Source organism: Alligator mississippiensis, chromosome 4 (genome assembly GCF_030867095.1).
Source record: "Alligator mississippiensis isolate rAllMis1 chromosome 4, rAllMis1, whole genome shotgun sequence".
NCBI classification, from domain to species: domain Eukaryota; kingdom Metazoa; phylum Chordata; order Crocodylia; family Alligatoridae; genus Alligator; species Alligator mississippiensis.
This window is the reverse complement of record NC_081827.1, coordinates 17,021,106-17,042,002: the sequence shown is the minus strand read 5'-3', so window position 1 is coordinate 17,042,002 and position 20,897 is coordinate 17,021,106. Positions and strand designations below refer to the sequence as shown.

At 41.6% G+C, this 20,897-nt stretch overlaps 1 protein-coding gene across 4 annotated transcripts in view; it reads right to left on the bottom strand.

Annotated features, from left to right (window-relative positions):
• The window catches only part of SEMA3D (semaphorin 3D), a 210,241-nt gene that overhangs the window by 185,548 nt on the left and 3,796 nt on the right, over positions 1-20,897 (bottom strand). The window contains exon 1 of one of the 4 annotated variants that reach the window (XM_059725810.1): positions 12,958-13,034. The exons of 2 other annotated variants lie outside the window; for them this stretch is intronic. The gene's annotated coding sequence lies outside the window, so the exon portion shown is untranslated. Of the gene's footprint in view, positions 1-8,006; positions 8,097-12,957; positions 13,035-20,897 lie in introns of those variants that run through there. One more of the 4 variants, XM_059725811.1, reaches the window with a different exon arrangement.

The window sequence follows — 20,897 nt, the reverse complement described above, 5'->3', positions numbered from 1 at the left end:
ATTATTCTGTGTGGTAAATTGTCCATATGTCCATACCCTGTCCATGTCTTCTCAAAGGTTATATTATAATATCATACTGCAAAGTGCATTGTATGCTCTTAGGTTGATGGTCCTGGCCATTACCAATGACAGGATATGGGACTAGATAGATAACACTGTACTGACCAGATACAGGAAGTCATCAGGAAATAGCACAGGGATTTTTATTCTTGATGGAAAAGTGGCCTGAAATTAAAAGTCAGAAGAGCAAGGCATCAGGTATTTTAGGGGCAACTGACCCTCTTGCTAAGACTATAAATTTAAAATAAATTCTCATCTCTTTTTTTAAAGACAGATTCTATTCCACCTATTAGGCATTTAAATGAAGTTTCAAGGTCCTGAAAAAACAATTAACGCAAAGTAAAGTGTGTCCTTCGCCTCCCCACTTTTTGTGACTTAAGACTTACGGCTAAGAAAATGACTCCTCACAAAAACTGGAACATTAATGCTCTTAAGGGGCTTGAGCAGGGTAGAAGAGGATAATACTTAGGCACCTAAGTCCACCTTGGCATCTTACAGGTACAAAAGGATCTGACCCTAAAGTCTCTGACAGACATTATACTTAAGGCTCAATTAACTGGTTAATGATGTCTTAAGTAGTGACCTGGCCACATGTTCAATCAATTAATGGTGCGATAAAATGGGGAATAACCCACAAAGTTATTGCACAAAAATTGGTAACATCTTTGTGGCTGGTTTCTGTTATGCCTTTAACTGAACATGTGGCCAGTGCCCAACCTCTGGAGCACACAGAAGCCTTTCAAGACCCTTGATCGAGGATCCCAGCCAGGGCAGTAGACCATGTGCTGATGGGGCTCCCAGCTGGTGGGGCACACGGAGAAGGCTGTTACTTGCCAGTACAGGGGGTAACCCAGGATTTTGCTCCCTCTGCCCCAGCAATATGGTGTGATGGGATCTGATATCAGATCCCACATTCGCACTTCATGCCAGGCGTCAGATCCCCTTGGTGCTTTTACTTGAACACTATCAGGTTTCTAACTTTTTTCACAGCAAAGATAACCTTTAAAAGGTAACCAAAGCAAACCAAGTGGTACAGTAAAGGCCTATCATTAACTGTTCTTTTAAGATCACACATTATACAGAGTCTCTTCTTAGCCATATAGGACTAACCTTTGGCATCTAAATAAAACATCTTTTATGGCTGATTTTGGGGGGGGAGGAGAGCAGAGTATTTTCATCAGGGTATTCTCTCCATGTGGGGCCCTGTCTGTAGCTTTTAAGACTTCAGCTATAGGAAGGAAACAAATAGGAACAGGAATTCGGAAATAATCTGCCTGCATATATTAAATAGTGTCCCCAATTTGTCAAACACTAGTGGAATGCTGAGCTTTCGCCATTGTTATTGTTTTATCCTCCTTTGGAAATGAGAAATGCATACTTTTTATCCTACATGACCCAGTTCCCTACATTTAAGATATACACAGTGACCTAATGAAAAGGCATTAGAAAAATGTTTAAGTAAACACATATTAATAATGACAGTGATAACAATGGGCTGCCATCTGGGTATGATTATTGTTTATGAACTTCTTTTGGGGGGAAAAAACTACACTGAATGCTTCCAGCTCGCATCAGTCAGGCTGCTTTACCTTTGGCTCAAGACTCAAGGTACTGTTGATTCAGCAGGAATCCTTTCATTTTCACCTCTGTGGCAAGTAAGTGTAAGCTTTCAAAACAGGCTGGCTGTGGCAATGCACCAGGGGATCCGAGGCATACTTCCGCCACAAGAGAAAGCAATTCAAACATCAGTGTGCCATTCTGTCAGCAGCTTATCACTCAGCGGGTGCGAGTATCACTCTCACTAGCACATTTCCCTTTCAAACTTACACTTTGTCACAATCCTGACCTCGGCAGATAACACCCCTTCAGCAGAGTTCAAGTCTATATCAAGAATGACATGGAGGGATGATTATTCATTGCATCCTATTATCACCCTAGGGCTCTGTTTGCTACCCACCACAATTACTTACTTTTCTATTACTCATCTTCAAGTAAGGTTTGAACAAATGCCTCTGCCCCCACACCCTGCATGCACCCACAAAGCAAAAAAAACAAACAAAAAACCCCCACACAAGCCAGACATGTCCCAAACAACAACAACAAAAAAAGAGGATTGGATCAACTACCAATAAGCATGCATGCAAAAGCCTGTTTCTCAGCTCTGCTTTGTATGTGCAGTCCAAAAATGGGCTGGAAACTGCCATAGCTAGCCCTGCCCTGCTCCACTTAAAGTGTTTCAAATCAAGAAAAACAGGCAACTGCTTCAGACTGGGGTAAGCTGTGTGGAATTTTTTCCTCCTTTTAAATGTTCCCTTTACTCCATCCAAACAAAAAAAATGCAATAGGCTTAATCTGCAAGGTTTGAAATAAGACTTCAGAACAGCAGCAATAACTAGCCTGAAGTTATTAAGGACTTAAAGTTATTTTGAATTAATTTGTGGTTGTTGCTGCTTAAATAAACACCCTCCATTTCCCCCCAGATGATAAAATTATAATAAGAGCATACACTACTGCATATAATGAGGACCAGATTTGGCTACCCTTATTCACACTGAGTTCTACTGAGGTCAGGACCTGATAATGTGTTGGTTACTGTAAGACAGTAATTAGTGTCAGCCCCTACCCCAAAAAGCTTACAGTCTAAATAGACAAGACAGATGGTGGGACAGGAAACAGAAAGAGAGAGATTTGAAGACTTTTTTTTCAGGTTACCAGCAGAAGCAGAACCCAAGTCTCAAGACACTGTTCAGTGCCTACTGCATTGGGCCCACACTACCTCTCCATGGGTGGTTTCAATAGAAACAATAGGATTACACACCAAGTAAAAAAAAAAAAAAAATTGCATCAGTAAGGTGGCAGAATCAAAGCCAGACCCACAATGAGAATGGAAATTGCAAAAAAATAAAAATTAAAGACATTTTAAGGGTTTCACGCAACTATATGAGAGCTGAAACACAAATTCTGATGTGCCCTTTGGAATCTAAAACTGATTTTTAAAAAGGTCAGTCCTAAGGTAAAACCCCTCCTCATTTTCACTGCCATGGAATCCCTTTCTTTTGAAGCTGTTGACAGATCCTTAAACACAGCAAAAGCTGGCAGGTGCTGCAATGAAAGCAAATACTGTCTTGCAGACCCTTAACACAAGGTGTGTTTTTGAAATAGGACTCTGTCTATGTCTGTATGCTCACTCCGAGTGCACATTCCAGTACTCAGAGTGGACTGCATTTAAAAAAAATATATCATTGCTTGTGACACACAAGAGATTACGGGCCACATTGCTTTTTGGTCTCCCCAGTCAGATGCTCAAGGGTAGGGCCTAATCCTCATTCCATTAAAAGGAATAGCATAACTGGTCCCCTCTTTCAGCTCTAGAGCTATATATATATATATATATATATATATATATATATATATATTGCTTGAAACAGGGTGGTCTGGTTCTGTTGCTAAACCAATTCTTTGGAAGAGTTTCTCTTCTTTTTCTTTTCTTAAACTTTGTCATACCTCTTAAAGGAAAGGGAACTCAGAACTTTTTATGGCACAGATTTGCCATCAACGTGTTAGTTTTGTTTTAACAATCCATGAGAAAAGAACATTTACAATTTCTTTTCTCCTTCCTACCCCAAAGACCCTGAGGTTGTTTCTCTTTAATTGTATTACTCTTCTCCTGCACTGGGAATCTCCCCCCCTCCAATAAGCATTAGTTAAATGAATAGGGAGTAATTGTTATTGTCTCTCTTTCTTGCCTTGCAGCAGTTTTTGTATCCTTCTAAGACTTTTTGAGAAAAGAAGAGAACTGGCCTTTTCTTTATTTCATTTATTGAAAAGGAGTTTTCAACTCTTTGGAAACGAAGGACATTTGTCTTTTTAGGTTTGGTGACAAACTTTACTGAAGAATGAGACCATTTGTCCAAATTCCTGCTTATAAAGAAGTTCAAAATAAAAGAAGCCCAGGGAGAGATGAGGGGGACCTGACTTTCATCCAGGCTATGAACTCACATTCATAGATACAGTAAAAGTTTCTCCAGGGGCTCAACACTTTGGAAGGACAAGAGTTCCTGACGCTCAGAGAAAAGGCCAGGATCTTTTGCTTACAAAGTAAAACCCTAGATCAGTCACTTTTTCCTTTATTTCCCTTTAAGAAAGCCTATCCATAGCAATGCCTTCTATAGACCAGAATAGACTAGAATAATGGCTGGAAGAGAAATATAGGTTCATAGAAAAGCCTTCCTCCCCCTGGTCCAGTACAGTAGGCAATCAAGAATCTCCCTTCTTCAACCTAGTTGCACCCTGAAATGGCTGCTACAGCCCAAATAGGTGCTGGGCTATATACAAGAGGCAGACAAGGTTCTTTGAGTAAATCTGATATCATTTATTAGATGGTGCAGCTGCAAGCAGCCAAAGAAAGGCTAGGGAGATGTGTTCAATTATAGTGTTACAAATTCACAGGGAATTTGCAGCAGTGGAAAATGTGGTAGGACGGGGGAAGCCAACAGGCATTCCAACCCCCTGGAAGGTAGGCAACAAAGTTGTGTCAAAAGGCAAGCTTTCCAGCCAGGGAGCAACCAGGAGCTGTACCCCCCTACCCCCATGGCAAGAAAGCTGTTTCAAGTTGATGCATGTGCATCAGCTGGTTCTGGCTGCAGGGGAGAGGCTGCCTCCCTGCTGCCTGGGCAGGAGGGGGCATAGTCCATGCCCCTACCAGTAGGGTTACCATATGTCTGGGTTTTCCTGGACGTGTCCTCTTTTTTGGCCCCCCGTCCTCATGTCCAGGCAGGTTTTTGAAATGTGAGCAGATGTCCAAGTTTTTACTTTGCTTCTGCTTTCCTGAGTTGGCTGTTTGGGGCTGGGAGCAGCGGGCAAGGTGATTGGCTGTTGGGGGTCATGTGGTCTTTGCACAGCTCTGGCCAACTGCGCGCGTGTGTGAATGTGAGTGAGAGCGCACGCATGCACACATGCACGCACTGCACAGAAAGCAGGGCTAGGAGGGGCAGAGGCTGCAGGTCAGGAGTGAGGACCACTGGCAGGGCTGGGGGGAGAGCAGCGGCTGTGGGTCAGGAGCAAGGGGAACCGGCAGCACTGGGGGAAATAGGCAACATGTAGGTGGGGCACGGGGTGGCATGTGCTCCCCTCCCCCCAAGATTGGCTGCTGCTGAAGCCGCTGCCGGCTTCTATGGGTGGCTGCCGCCGACTCCGCAGGCAGTTGCTGCTCACCACCATGGTGCCCCCTGCAGTCGCTGGAGGCACCATATACAATTAATGTAATTTTAGAGGTTAATTAAAACAGCCCAAGATCACAGCATGTCATTTCATCAGTCAGCTTCCCCACATAACATGGATTTTAGCTTACAGTAGTTGCATGCAAAGCTTCTGCTACAGATATCAACTTGTAATCTTATATTAGAGAACTGCGAGCTCACGAGTCACTCCCATTAGACTAGCTGGGAATGCCACTTTTACCACTCAATAGCTTGTTGCATGTAGTTTAAAGTCCAGAAGTTATTCAAGCCCCAACCTCCTACTCAGCAGAAAAAACAAAGGCAGTAACTGAGCTTTGAGCTGGTGATATTTGCCTATTTCATCGAAGACTGTGGAGAAGAAAAATATTGAAGAGACTTTATAAATATGATAAAGCAATTTAACTAGATGGTCTTCCTGGTATGCCTGAGGCTACTGCATTGTCAAGTTCACTGGCTCACAGCATTGGCAACCAAGTGAACAGCAAAGTTTTTGGACATGGGTCTGCTTGTGGGAACCTATCAGAGATGCTACTTTCTATGCACCTGCTGCCACAACAGTCCTAGTAGTAGTTCCTCATTTGGAGACATGGGGTTGAAAAGAATTAAAGGAACACAGCAACTCTTGAAACCACAACTCCACAAAAGCTCTAGGTTCAAAGTTTTAAGAAACTGCTGCTGCTAAATAAGGATGTTCCCCAAATGATAAGACTGCCAAGAACATTTCATCAGTAATCCTAAACACTGTCTACAATTTTATCAACTCATATGGGAAAGCAATGGTTAGCTGCAAAAAGGAAAAAACTATAGAACAGCAAGTCATTTGCAGTGCTCTAAGGTATATCAGCCCTGCCCCCAGTATTTTTGGGGAGATTATGAGCAGAAGTAGATGGGCAGCTCACAAACACCAAACCCAGAAATGTCCCATTCCCTCACTTGGTTCTTGAAACATGATTCAGGGTGCCAGAGAGGAGCCATGCACTATGTCCACCCAGTGGATTCACTACTGCATTTCCAAATGTGAAGAGCTCAAAGAAGCACAAGCAGGTAGAGTGCATTTTGAGCCCATTCCTCATCCAGAATGACAAGGATGCAGCATAGACATAGCCCCAGTTTCCTACCCAGAAAGAGGGAATACTACTATTCTCTTGATTCCTTTATACATCTGTACCGTCTATTTAAATTGCAAGTTTTTCAGAGCAAGTTTAACTCAGCCTTTTTCCATATTTTTGTGAGTAGCACAAGAAGGGGGCCCAAGGATAGTTGGGCTACTAGGTACCTTTAAGTATTTATAACCAACCACTGGCTCCATTGTGCATTGTTACTATAGCCCTCCAAAATGTGTTGGTGTGTCACCAAGATAAATGCTTAATCTGATCCTAGCGGAACTGCACGAACAAAATCAAAGCTATATAAAAAGAGAGGAAGCTGCTGCAAAACCCCAGTGCAGTTAAAAAAAAAAAAAAAAAAAACCAACATGGAAAACACTTTACTGTTATTCAGTGCAATTGCTTCATTCCAAAAAAAATTCTTTAAAAGCTTGGAAAACCTCCAAAACTAACCTGATAAAGTCTTGGGCATCACAAAAGATGTATTCTTTTCCATACTTGTAAGTCATCTCTGGAATACTTCCCAAATTTCAATACGTATAGATTTCCCCTCCCCACCCCAACGTGCATGCATGCATGCACGCACGCACGCACGCACACAGCCTCATATCTTTCTTGGGTTTTTAGCTCTACAAAAATCTGGGTAGGCAATTGCATGAAACAGTCATCATCAGACAACAGATTAGTTTCCTGCTAGGACACCACTTGGGTCTGGAGAACTAATGGATGTTACATCAGTAAGGTATTATTCCATAGCATTTGTTATTGGGGAAGCAATGCAAGGCCCCAATCAGGGGTGAGACCTTATTGTACTACAAAGATGACCAGAACAGTCCCTCCCCTTAAGAATATAATGACCTGAATGCAATAATCATGGGGAGCAAAAGGTACTATGAATAATGTAATGAACAGTCATCAAAGACACCAGCTGCTGAGCTATCCCAGCTATGTAGATGCAACCTTGTGTTCTTATTAATGTCAGCTGGGTCTTCCCAATGCCCTCTCTATTGTGTTTTATAGCCACCTGTTGCTACTTATCCCCATATAGAGGCCTTCAAATGAGCAACTTTGCATTGACTTCAAACAAGTGTTTGCAGAACCAGATGCTTGGAATCTAAAAGCTCAGTTCACAAGGACTTTATGCCTGAAATAGCACTTTGGTACCAAAGTACCATAAGCACTCAAATTTCTGCCACTGGGTTCACAGTCAACTGTCAAGTCCTGACAATGTGGAGTATCTCAGCATGTAGTTTACACATAGGCCCCATCAGAATTCATAAATAAATGCCCCCCAATTATCTTGTGTGTGATCATACTGTGACCACATTAACCCCACTTAACAAATGGCCAAAGGAGGTGCTGATAGCAGCTCTTTTAACCAAGACCCCACCAACTAAAATACTGGGATCTGGGAGACTAACACAAGTCCTTCCTCTGCCTAAAAGAGTTTGAACCCACATATCCCTGCCTCAAGTAAGTATGCTAATCCCTTGGTCTCTAAAGTCTCTCTCTGTTTTTGGAGAAATACATTTCCCCCCATTAATCAGCTTTAGCAAGTGTGGCTGAAAACAACTGTTACCTGAAAGCCTAAAACCTTTACCTGGCTGAAGAGATAGGAGAGTTCAAATCCCCCTGGATGAAGACAGGACTTAAATCTGATCCTCTTTCCTGTTGTAAGCTCTGGGCTATAAGATAAAAAGGTCTGAGTACTTAGGCATTTATGCCAGGAGAGGCATCATGGCTGTGAATCATGTATGGAGATAAGGACCTAAGCCCCCTGGGCTGGGATTACACCCTTCTTGCCTGAGCATTTCCTACTGGCTAGCTGAGGTGGCTGACCTCTGTGAATCCCATTGCCTCCCCAAGCGTAGTGCCGGGAACCTTATTAGTGCCTAACAGGATGATGTAAATTCCATTAGCAGAGTGCCGAAAAGTCGGGCATTGTGACTCCAGCCCTAAACTGTGAGAGGCAGGGACTAGCCCCTGTTTTATATTTATATGACTCAACAGAGCTTGGGCCCCTGGGAACTACAAAAAATAAAAAGTGGTATCCAAATTGTGTGCTACAACTCAGGGCATTTGTTAATGTTCCTCTTCCTTTCATTTCTACCCAGGAGAACTTTTTACAATCTTTTCTCCAATGTCTGATGAAGGGTGTTTGTGCCTGAAAGCTTGCAATTAAAGAAAACATTTTTTGCAAAAATCTTGTTGGTCTAATAAAGGATATCATCTCTACTAGGAGTCCTGATTGCCTTTTCCTCTAGACCAATATGGCTACAACCTAGGTACCTCTTCCTAACATACATTCTTAAAACGATGGTCTTCTTGCAAGATAGCATCTTTGTATTATTATATTTTGGAGCTTAATCAGATAGGATGTATTTTTACAGTTGCTTGACAATCAGAAATCCAATCTACATACTGAGGATCCCCTGCACTCTCCTAACCTTTAACTATGAGGAAAGCCAGCAGGAAACTAAGTTAATGTGGGTATAGAAACATCATGCTGAAGGGAGTGTATGCTTGCAGAGACAGCAAAAGTAAACGACCACAAACAGCTGTGATGGGAGAGTAGCTGTGGAGCCAGCTAGGAGGGCATGAGGTCCACTGAGGGTGGAACGGGTAGTTTCCATAACAACAAGGGCAAGACATTAAAAGCAGGCATTTACTTTGAAGGCTACAAACAAAAGGAGTAAACTAGACAAAAAAAAGAGAGAGAGAGAGAGAGAAGATGTTCTTCTCACCGGATAAAGAATGTAAAAATACCAGTGAGAAATCAATCACTAGGTCACGCCTATGTCGTTAACAGGATGGAGTAATTAAGCTCATCTTCCTTTGAAATGTAGAATCAGGCACTTGCATGGGTTATAAGGGACCTCAGATGGGTTACCCTCCCATCATTATTGCTAATATTGCTTCAAAGACCCCCTATCCTCCAGCTGCTCTGCACATGGACCTCCCAGCTCCAAGCTTAATGGAGATCACCAAGCATCCTATACTTCTTCCTTGACATTTACTTTCCTTAAATCTTTTTTTTCTCCAAGGTGCTGGTAATTGTTTCATCCGAGCCCTAACCAAGTCGGTGACTGTTGCTCATGGCAAAGTATCAGTAAACAATTTTGACTGCCAGGTATTTTAATCCACTTTCCTTATTAAAATATTTAAGACCAGATTTTCAAAACAGATTGGCTTCCATTTAGGCCCAGATTTTTTGAGGCACGTAGGTGTTTAATGTTCTTTAAGTTACATTAATGCCATTAAACTTGGAAGATCTGTGCTGTAACATTTGAAATAGTTGCTTACTCTAGTCCCTTAATACCCCTACCAGGTTCTTATAATATATGGATGTGAAATGTCTGTACCTTAATTCATATAATTAATCTCTTCCAACATGGCAAGACTTCTCCTGAACTTAAAATAACTAATGGGTTTTTTTTTCCAGTTCAGTTTTAAGATCACAGCTGAAAAAGCTGCCCTCATTATTCTTGGAAGAACAATCCCCAAGATAAGTGGCAGGTAGATTTCTTTTTTTCCCTTTATAGCCAGCCTAAATCTTTTTTTTCTTTTGTTTCATTCTGTTAGTCTAGCTATACTGTCTTTTTGCTGCCTCAGGTTCTTATGCGATTGCCATTAACATAGTGCTTGAGTACCACACAATCTTCTAGGATGTTTATCCCCACAACCCCTATGTTTGGAAGGGATTGTGTAGATGCAAGACTGGGGCACAAAGAGGTTAAGACCAGGATCAAAGTATTAAGTGCCTAATTCTCTTCAGGGAAAGGAAAAAAGGAAAAAATAGCTTTTGGTGGTCTGGGCCTAACTTCTGAAATTCACAAAGGATGGCTGTAGCAGAACAAGGGACAGAAGCTGGCATCTTGCGTGCTGAGCCATTCTTCCACTGTCCTAAATAATTTTCCAACTTTAGTGCTGATTTCAGTGGGAACTATACATGGGCTTCCAAAATAAGCACTAAAAGCAAATGATGAAAAGCAAGTTGCATTCATTTTATAAATGAGGCTTTATTAATTTTAGCTCAGATGCCATTATCAGGCCTTAGTATGCACAATTTCCCTACAAGGAGGCAGAAAAGCAAGCTGTCCTTGAGACAAAATTATCGCTTATGTTGAACAAAGAGGTCCCTCTCCGCGACAGTCTCACTATCAAGCCAAGTGAAAATAGGAGCACTATCTCTATGTGCTAGTTTCTCATGCTAAGCCAGTATCCTTGATCTTCAAACTATCCAAAATAATCCCATCCCATTTTCAAACCACCAAAGCCAATCAATTCTTTGGTTCTCAAAAATTACATGCATACTGAACAGATATATATATAAATGGACTCCTGAAATAAAATGAAAGTTACTCCAGTTAAAATTAAGATTGTAAACATGTTCTGCATATATTATTTTACTAAATTCACAGTTTAAGACTAGAATGGACCATTATCACGTACTGTGACCTCCTGTATTAAACAAGCCATAGAATTTCATCCAGATGTTCCACTATTGAATCTAGAAACTCCTATCTAACAAAAACATATCTTCTAGTCATTCCTTGATTTGAAGGTAGAAAGAGATGAAGGATCTATCAATTCCCTCTGCACAATTGTTTGACAAAGTCAAAGCATAGCCAGGTGTCTCAAGTCCCAATCCAATGTCCTATCCATTAGACTACTGCCCACCTCCATGTCTACAAAAAGAGAGAGGACAATCAACCACCCTAGATTAAAAATTGTTATTTTATTTTCCAGCCGTCTTCAGAACAAGTAAATATCACGTGCCTAAGGCAGTGTGACACAATAGATGCCAGAGTGGTATGGTTTAGTTACATGGATTAGGCTGACCGCCCGCCTGACCAGACAATTGCTGATGAAGTGAACTACTGTCCAGCTCTCCTATCAGAAAGACATGTTGGAGGAGTGACAGGTACTCACTTACACAAAGCTTACTGCAGGGTCAATCAATATATATCTGCCTCTGTTGCTGTTTGACATTTATGAAGACCTCCATCTATTGCTCATGTCTTTCCTAGTTTCCTCTGTTCCCCTTTCTTCTACAGACACATAATAGGCAGAGAAAAGGTGAAAACACAGGTCAAAAAGGCTTCTGCTTTCATATATCAGATGTGCCAATCAAAAAAGAAGAATGAAAACAAATAGATAACAATGATGATACAGGTCCTTCTGCAAGTTCTGTGGTATTCTTTGTGTGTTGTCACAAAAGGATATGCAATTATCTGCCAGTCTGTATATCAAAGCTAACAATGCTACTCCTATTCAAAGAACCTTGTCTAAGCATATGTGATATCTTTTATTAGCACTCCTGCTTAGAGTCACTATTCCTCTGTTAAACTGGCTTTATGTACCAAGACATTAAGGTACTTGTTATGAAGAGTAACAGTTTTAACAACACAATATATTTTTTCTTATCTTATAAATCCCAAATAGAAAACAAGTCTAGCAAGCTGATTTACTTCCCATCTGTTTAACTGTGCTTTTAAAATCTTTTTCCTTAACACTTTCCCTTTAATTAATTCAGTTATTTAAACCCAGACAAAATTAATGTTTCTTTTTAAAGGAACAAGTTGAGAACATGCCTAACCATGTGCAGAAAGGAACTGGGGGGACAAAGTGACCCACTTCTACCAATTCTTAGCCCTGTGGGGGGGACAAAACTTTTGCCTAATAAATCTTTAATATAAAACATTAATTAGGGCCAGGGACAGAAGTTATCCATAAACCTGGTGTAAGTGATTGGAAAGTGGCTCAGACCTGTAACACAACAGAAGTTTAGTGCACATAACCTGCTTTCAAAATGGCCCAAACTGGTTTAGGATAAACCTAGATGGATATAGTATCAGATTTAACTGATTTAAGGTCAATCGGTTTACTGAACTTCTGTCCCAGATCCCTTCCAAAATCAAGTTAACTGACAGTCCCTCAGAATCCCAGGATGCTTTGCATTTCCCCTGCAAACCTCCCCTCACAGGGTGGGCAGGCTAGCTTTGGCCCAAGCTGCCTACTCCAGCAAGTACTGCCCCCCAGCTTCTGGCCAGGGTCACTGCAGGTGGGTGTCTACATTTCTGGAATCAAAAGTGAACGTCTGCTCTCTTGTTTATCAGTCAATTTATGCAGCTTAGACTAACCTGCAAAGACTGAATTGATTCAGCCTCAGGCTTTTTGACTGTCTGTATTTAGCTTAAAAAAGGGACCAGAAGCCAAACATCTCCTAGATGACTGCCTCAACCACTAGAAACCAACCTCCCTTTCCACCCACCCTGTCCAAGGGATGTTTTATTATGGTATTCCACACAAAATGGAAACTTCAGAAGGTGAGCTGACAACAGCCCTATCCCAGACTACCCTCTATCCTGCTGATTAGATCACTCTCATGGGAGGTGGGAGCCAAAGGTTCAAAACACCTTAGGCAGAGGCAGGCTTCTATATATCAGGTGTCCTCCAGACCCCAGGTAAGTGCTCTAATCCCTGGGGTACCATTATTCCCTCTCCCTTTCTTTTTAAAAAAAAGGGATTAATCTGGTTTAGGTACCTACCATGTTGGTGAATCCCTAGCCAAGATGTATCCCCCTCAGCCCAATGCTAGACATCTGAGTCTGAGAGACAGAGTTTAGCATTGCCTTCCCTCAACTTCCTTTTAGCTAACTGAGGCAATTTCTCACTCCTTGTGTAGGCTCATGTGAATCTCATTCTTAAGCAGCAGTGCCTTAAAGCTGGGGATAGCAATGCTTGGCACAGAAGCCTAGCAGACAGCTCTATACCGAGGCAGCCATGACACATGGGGCAGCAGGATCAGCTGCTGGTGTGTTAATTGCAGCAGGTGCTGCTGCAGTGATAGTTATTTTGCCCCCACCCCCAAGTTACAAAACTGTTAAGCACTGCAAAGTCTAATCCTTCTTTGCAAATGTAGTAAAAAAAAAAGTGTGTCCAATCTATAAGCAGCAATCAAAAATTGGGGTGTCTTCATGAAACCGTTAAAGTGGGGATGCCACTGGACACTTCTCTAGATGTAGGGCAGTCCCCCGCTAGTATAAATAAAATAGTGCTACTTCAATTAAGCGACTGTGATTTATTCCAGCTGAGGCTGTGACTTGTAAAATCCTGAATACTTTGCAAATGTTGGCTATGTTATTACTCCCACTGCAGGCACAGAGAGCTGTTGTTCTATCTAATCTTTCCTTGCAGCAATCTTACCTATTCCTGCTCTGGCATGTCTTCATAAGGCTTTTTTTTTCCCCCACCCCATCTATGAGTTATATTTATGGTGTGTATCTCAGCTTATGTAAAACTGAGAACTACCCACACATATGGATTTTTAACAGTACAATCATTATTAAACCACTCTCCTGCTCTCATTTTTAATAGGATGCCACACAGGAAGTTTCTTTCTATTAGGCCATAAGTATGACTTAAACTCCTACAGATTTCAAAGTTCAATTGATGTCTATTGTGAAACATTTGAAAAAATATCCATTTAGATAATTATTTCTACCATGTATTATTATTATTTTCCAAAGACAAGTGGTTGGGACAATTTAGGGAGTTTCTTCTGTGCTTTTCTCATTGCAGGTTTTTGCATATACATGTTTGTTCCCGAGTAATGTATTTTACCCTATTGCTTAATGCCTAATTTCTCTAAAAACTTCCTTCTTTTGGAGGAGACAACATAAATCTTTGCCAGTTAAGCCTCCTACCTTTTCTGAAACAGGAGCAGTGTTGTTATGCCCATTTTATAGATGATGAAACAGAGAAGCATGTTTTGCTTTACACTGGGGAGTGCATGGAGTTTCTGATTCCTTTCTTCGATCATTTAGCTTTTACATCCAGTTAAATGGGAACTGGGGGACTGGGGGTTAGCTCCCCCTCATCAAACTGCTGCCTGGAAATCATATGCATCTCAATGGATGGATGCTTTCCAGATGCACCATGTCAAGGCTCCTAATCTATTTGCAATATTCTTCCTCAGAATAAGATGTCGTCCTTGACACCGTACATCTTGGAAATATATTTTGTAGCCAGTGGAGGCTTCTGAATTAGCAGGAAGACTGTTTTATTATTACTATGCTTATTTTATTTCATTTGGGATTTTTTTATTATAATTATTGCTGTTTAAAATGTGTTTAAGTATTAGCCTGCATTTAATTCTTTAACATGTTCAATTTGTATCTTAACTGCTGCAACAGGGCATTCTTTTTCCCCAAACTGTTCAATGCATTGGTGCTACTATCACTTCTTTGTGTCATCACTCTTACAGCTTTACCACTCCTGTCTTTGCCTCCCTTCAGTGGCTTCCCCTTCTCTATCATGTCAAACACTATGCATCACTCCACTCTATTTACCTATTCTAGCAATCAAAACATCAGTGCCCACCTTCTTAGCACCAGCATAACCTTCTTTCATCTCTAAGAAAGAGCTCCTACTAAAAGCCTCTGAAACCTTAGTGTGTCCAGTTTCAAACCTCTCCTTAAGGTGCAACTCTCCAATAATGCCTGCAAAATTCTCCAACACCCAGACAGCAGGTGTGTTGAAACTACTGTTTGTTCTACCAAACATATTTTGCCTCCCTTGTCTCACCTTGTAGCTGTGTTTCTGGTCTTCTTCAACTACTGTCTACATTATACGTTAAAAATGTTAAACTTTTGTCTTATTTTTATTGGATATACATACAGTGCTTGGTATAATGAGGCCCTGACCACTGGCAGGGATCTCCAGATGCTGCTTCCACAAAAATAATACACTAATATTTAAAAATCACTTGGATTAGAAAGGACCTTCTTCTTGAACAGATGGTGAATTCCAAAGATTTTTGTATTTTGCAAACTATCCTGCTAATAAGAACAAGCTTGAAGAAACAGAAAATGGATACAAATAAATATGCATGTAAATCTATTTCTCAACAGTTGCCATGAAACTTTAAAGAAGCTTTAATGAAGAAGAATAAATTAAACTCTGAGCACACTATCCTATAGTAGCTTTAAAGTAATATTTTTGTTTGTCATAAAGACTTTCAGGCCCTCATTATCAAAACATAAAAATAAAAAAAAAATGAATAAAGACCCAATATTGTATGAAAAACTGAAAATTCAGAGGCTAGTCACTGGGAGGTTGTAATAAAGACAAGAGAAATGTAGGAAGTCAAAACACACAGGGTAAAATCAGAGACTGTCGTCCGATAAAAGGCCAGATTCTAGTCCACTTGGGTGTATAAGTGGACCCTAGGAGCCTTTGCGCGATCCTATTTCATCCTGCTCAAGTCCCTTAAGAACAGTTAATAAAAAAGTAGGGTGGGTCTTCTTATACTTGATGTTTTCTTGTGAGTAGATACATTAATGGATTTTTAAGGACTTGAATGAGGTGGAATAGAATTATACCTAAGTGCCTAAATCTACTTAGATGCTCAGTAGGTGGAATACAGCATGGCCTCAAACAGCCATGTCATTTTTCTGTTATGTTTGGAGAAGAGCACACTTGCATCAAGACACAAGTACCTGCCACTGCCAATACCCTTCATTTTTTTTAGATGGATCCACAGAGTTGCTTTGGCTTCAAAGCATAGTATAACTGGATTTTTTCTGTATTATAATGCATGTCCAGTAATCATAAAAAGCTGCAAAGCTTTTATAATCCCAAAGAGAAAAAACCTACATGTACAAAACAATATATTTCTTCATTTTTTTTGGCAGAGAGTCTGACATTTAATTTTAGAGTAGCGTACATTGTTTTTAAATCTTCTTTTGGGGGGGAAGCAACAATTTGTCTTGTGGAGAAAGAGAATTCTTTGCATTCTCCTTTCATTAAACCAGGAAATTATGTTTTTTTATATAAAAAAATAAAATAAAAAAGCAGAATTACATAGAGTCTGTCACTGATAAGCTCCAGTATATATTACAAGCTAGGTAGGCACATACCATTGGATAGTGAAGGTGAAGTGGTGGCCGCCTAAGTCTTACTATCCCCTCTGTAAGCCAGACCAAGTCCAGATGTTCAGTGCCTCAGTGGTTGTAGGTCCTGCCAGAGAGCAACAGATAAGAACTGCTGCTGACTGCCTAACACCTCAGCAAGGGCATGCTTCTGTCAGTGTGATGTCCCTTAGCCTTTTTCCAATCAAGAAGTACCCACAAGGCAGTGGGGGTCTTGAGGCACTTGATACTCACCTTATTCTGGAGGTTGCAACCTTGTGGTTGCAACCCTACCACGAGTATCCCCCACCACGTTGCTACTAAGCCCTCCAGTCTGATACAATTTACAGTCATACCCAGGAGTATTTGGGTACACGCATTTTGAAAACTATACTCAGCATTTTAGGAACCTCACCTTACATTAGTTTTCAGGAAAATCCATTCAGGAACAGCACCCCTAACAAGAGTAACACTTAAGCTCAAGCTTTTCTTACAACGTCTGTTAAGCTGTGCTGAAGTCAATAATTACAGATAGCTAAGAACAAGCTTACATCTGGAAAGTTAGGCTAGTACAAGTCTACTGATTTCTGGGCCTTCTGCAGTGAATTGAGTTCGGAGCTATTTGGAATGAGATGAGATCAGAAGCAAGTCTGCAGTATCTGTAATGTTTTTGGAATGGGAATTCCAGGAAAATGGGTAATTTCCTCCTCCCCTCTCCAAAAAAACAACCCATCACATTGAATTGTAAAAATAAAGTGTTTTAAAGATTGTCTTTTTTTTTTTGTACAACATCTGCTTCCTGCAAGAATCCTGATTCACTGACCAACTTGATTGGAAACAATTTCATTCTGTTTTTTTTTTTTTTTCTTTTTTTAAAAGTGACCACATCAAGAGAGAAAACTCACAAACGTTCTTCTGTTTTGTACACACACATGAAAAATGTTAAAGATGCACAAGAGGAAAAATATTGCTGAAAACAGAATAATATAGATGGTACATTATATGCAAAATTCCTCATCATTAGGTTACATACATTATATGTGAAGGTCCTCACCATTTAATCCCCTATGCATAATTTAATTCCAAAGGACAAAAAAGTTCCTCTGTACCCACATAAATCTTGAACCATATGAGAGTAAAGGTTGTAGTCTTTATTCCTTAAATAGGGCTAATTTACTGTTATTCTTGACAAGGGTTTGATTAGTGAAGTCCATTACAAGGTAGCAGCATCAGGGAAGCTCTATATTTTAATCAGATTTTCCAGTTGGGTTGGAAAGGTTGAAGGGTGGTGCAATAATTTACCAAAGGTCACATCTAACACTCTAGGTATTAACACCACACCCCTCAGCATGATAGCTGAACTGAGGCAATGATTCAACCCAGATGGTAATCCTGGTTTCTTTTGGATTTCAGTTATTTGCCCAGTAGACCACATTGCCTCAATGCATTATTTGGGCATTTCTACAAAAATCTATATTATCCTAAATTCTGCCACAATACAAATTGGATTTTCGGACTAGACATTGGCTACTGACTCCTTCTGGGTGCACTCCATGTTATGCCTGATCCATCTGTGCAGAGCAGAATAGAATCTAGGGACCATTATCGTAGATAATTAGAGTGTTTATGCTGTTTACTACCTGCTATCTGAAAAGTAAAAATACAGGAGGGTAGTTTCAGATAAAATGCAGAAGGATGGAAGCTGAAATAGGAAAATAAAAAAGGGTCCATATAGGGCTTTACGGCTACCCTATTTCCAAGTCCAAAAAAAGAGGACACCTGTTGTGGGTGTGGGTGTGGGAGGGTGGGCAGTGACATGCCAGTGCCCCACTCAGTTGCCCCTCACTGCCAAGCCATAACCCCCGCTCTCCCAACCCCAGCCCTGCTGCTGCCTCTCCCTCCTGACCCACTGACCTCAGCCCGGTTACTACTTCTGACTCCCAGACTGCAGTACCATGCCCCCCTGGGCCATTATGGTGCCCATCACTTCCAATCTGATGCCCCCTGACACTGCCAGTGCCCCTCACTCCCAACCAGAGTTGCTCGCCCCTCCTGATGCCCCTCACTCCTGACCTGCAGCCCTCTGCCTCCCCCCCTAGCCCTGCTGGAGGGGCCCCAGCTGTCCCCATCCTGACTGGGTCAGAGCACGGTGGCTCCGATTCATTCAGGCAGCAATGCAGTGTATCCGTCCCCAGCACAGGCTGAAGGGAAGAGGAGGGAGGGCTTGTGGTACCCCCCGCCCTGGGACAGGGCTGCCACACCACACCAGAAAGCCTGGCAATGGTCTCCCTCCCCACTTCTTCCCCCATTCCCCGGCAGTGTCTCCTGGCCGCTCCACCCCTGCAAGCAAAGCAAAATCCCAGACATTTGGTCAGATTTAAAAAACCTACCTGGACGGAGATCAGAGGGTTCAAAAAGAGGATATGTCCAGGAAAACCCAGACGTATGCTAACCCTAGCTAATTTAAACACGTATTCATTGCCACTGCTATATAAATGTATTACACAAAGCCCAGTGAGAGATGTCAGATCTTTTACAAAATACTACTAAACAAGAGCAAAACAGCACACCATGGAAAAAGGTTATTTCACAAATAAATTAAATGGAGTCATTGCTCTTCACACTTCAGATGCCTTGCGGGCATCTTTATTCTAAGCTTGTCTGTTGCCCATCTATCTACAGCTGAGAAGATTTCACAAAGGAGGGAAAGCAAATAGTCAACACATTTACTGTATCTGTTTAGATCGAACAGCTCTCATCCTGGGCTTAAGGTGTTCTACAAAGGTGAAAAAGACAACAGGGTAAAACTTAACTCTTGTCTTTCACTGATTGTCTTTGACTGATTTGGACTACCTTGCTACAGGAAAAGAACAGAGATTTTTTTTTAATTATAAGGCAAGTCTTTAACCAGCTCCTAAAGACTCCTCCAGTAGAAAAACCTCACAAGGTGTATGGGTGGTATACAGTGATATTTTAATCATTACATTACCCTTGTGCAGCACCCCCAAGGGTTTTGAGGTATACACCTTATAAGCAACATTATTTATATTTAATTTTCTAATTTGATCATTTTTAAAACATCACAAGCCTTCTCCCTAGGGCCCTAACCCATAAATTGCAAAAATCCAATTGAATTTACCAGTAGTATCAAACAGTGAATGAACACAATTGCATACATAGGGAAATATTACCTCTGAAAAGCCACTGTGAATCAATTATAAGCCATGTCAGTTAGGTCCATAAAGGCACTTAGGTGTCATAACACTGTAAGCTGTAGCACCTAGGGGTACATGCAGATGTTTGCCACACTCAGTATACTTTAAGTCAGTGATTGTAGATCAAGAAAGGCTTGTATACACATTTTCTGGTGCCAGAAGCTATGCCAGAAACCCAATGTAAGTAACTCTGGGTGAGAGGGGCAGACAGGATCAGGTTTTGATAGGTACAGGGTTGGTGGGGGTGGGGGGGGGGGGGTGTTGGCAGGATCCAGGGGCCTAGTGGGTCTGCAGAAGGGGTTGCCAGGTCCACGGGAAGTTGTCTGTGCAGGGGTGGGGATGTTCAGGGAGCTAAAAATAGTCCAGTCAGGGTTAGAGAAGGGTGTAGGAAGAGCGGAGCTCTGGAGCTGGGACAAGTGGCTGGGCTTTTCCAGTCCCAGGGTTGTGCTCCAAGCATATGCAGGCATTCAGTAGACTGGGCTAACCTGTTCCCAATCTAACTTAGTTCATCACCTCAGTTGAACTAATTATGATCAAGCTATTGGGTTTTTTTGTCCAGTTTAACTTCCCTGAATTTCTGCACAGATCCACGCTTAGATTGACCTAACCCTAGTTAGGCTATTTAAATGTAATGTCTGCATGTACCCTAGGTGACCTGCCACTTTATAGTGGAATCCAGAATCGGAAGTTAAGCATTAGTGTCTCTAGGGGTTTGAGGAGCATTAGATGCCTCAGGATGGCATGCAGAATAAGTACACTAAGTAAGGAGCCAGCGAGAGAGTCACACTAAGCAGGGAGCTGCCACGACCCTATCTAGGTCAAGTCCATATACTCAGCAGTATCACTACTCCTGGGATTCACAGTCCAAAGCCTCCACTTGAAGACAGATGCCAAAGCTTTTTCTTTCACATACTGGGCAAAGGTCAGTCTTTCTATTTATGACAGGAGGAACTGGTGATGCCCTCCCTTTATACAATAACTAAGGCTGCAAATAAGCATTCACTGCATCCAGTCTAGGTGTATTTGGAGGTTGGCAGGATCGGGCTGCGGACAGAGGGGTGGGAGCAGAGCACAGCTTGTACAATCAGGCATTCAGGCTGACCTAACCCCGGTTAGGCTGATCTACATATAATGCTCGTATGTCTCGTACGCAATTAAAGCATATACCAAGAGTTGGGAGAACCTGGATGAATTGCATTTCTCTTCATGGGACACATCATCAGTCTCAGGAAAATAACTTAGCTGCCATTCTGGAGCAAACGATGGCATGGCTTGGACCCTTCAGGCCTCCACCTGAAGCTCTTCTACTTTTCATGCAATAGCTGGGCTAGAGAGAGACCACCAAGGGAAGCATCATTATCC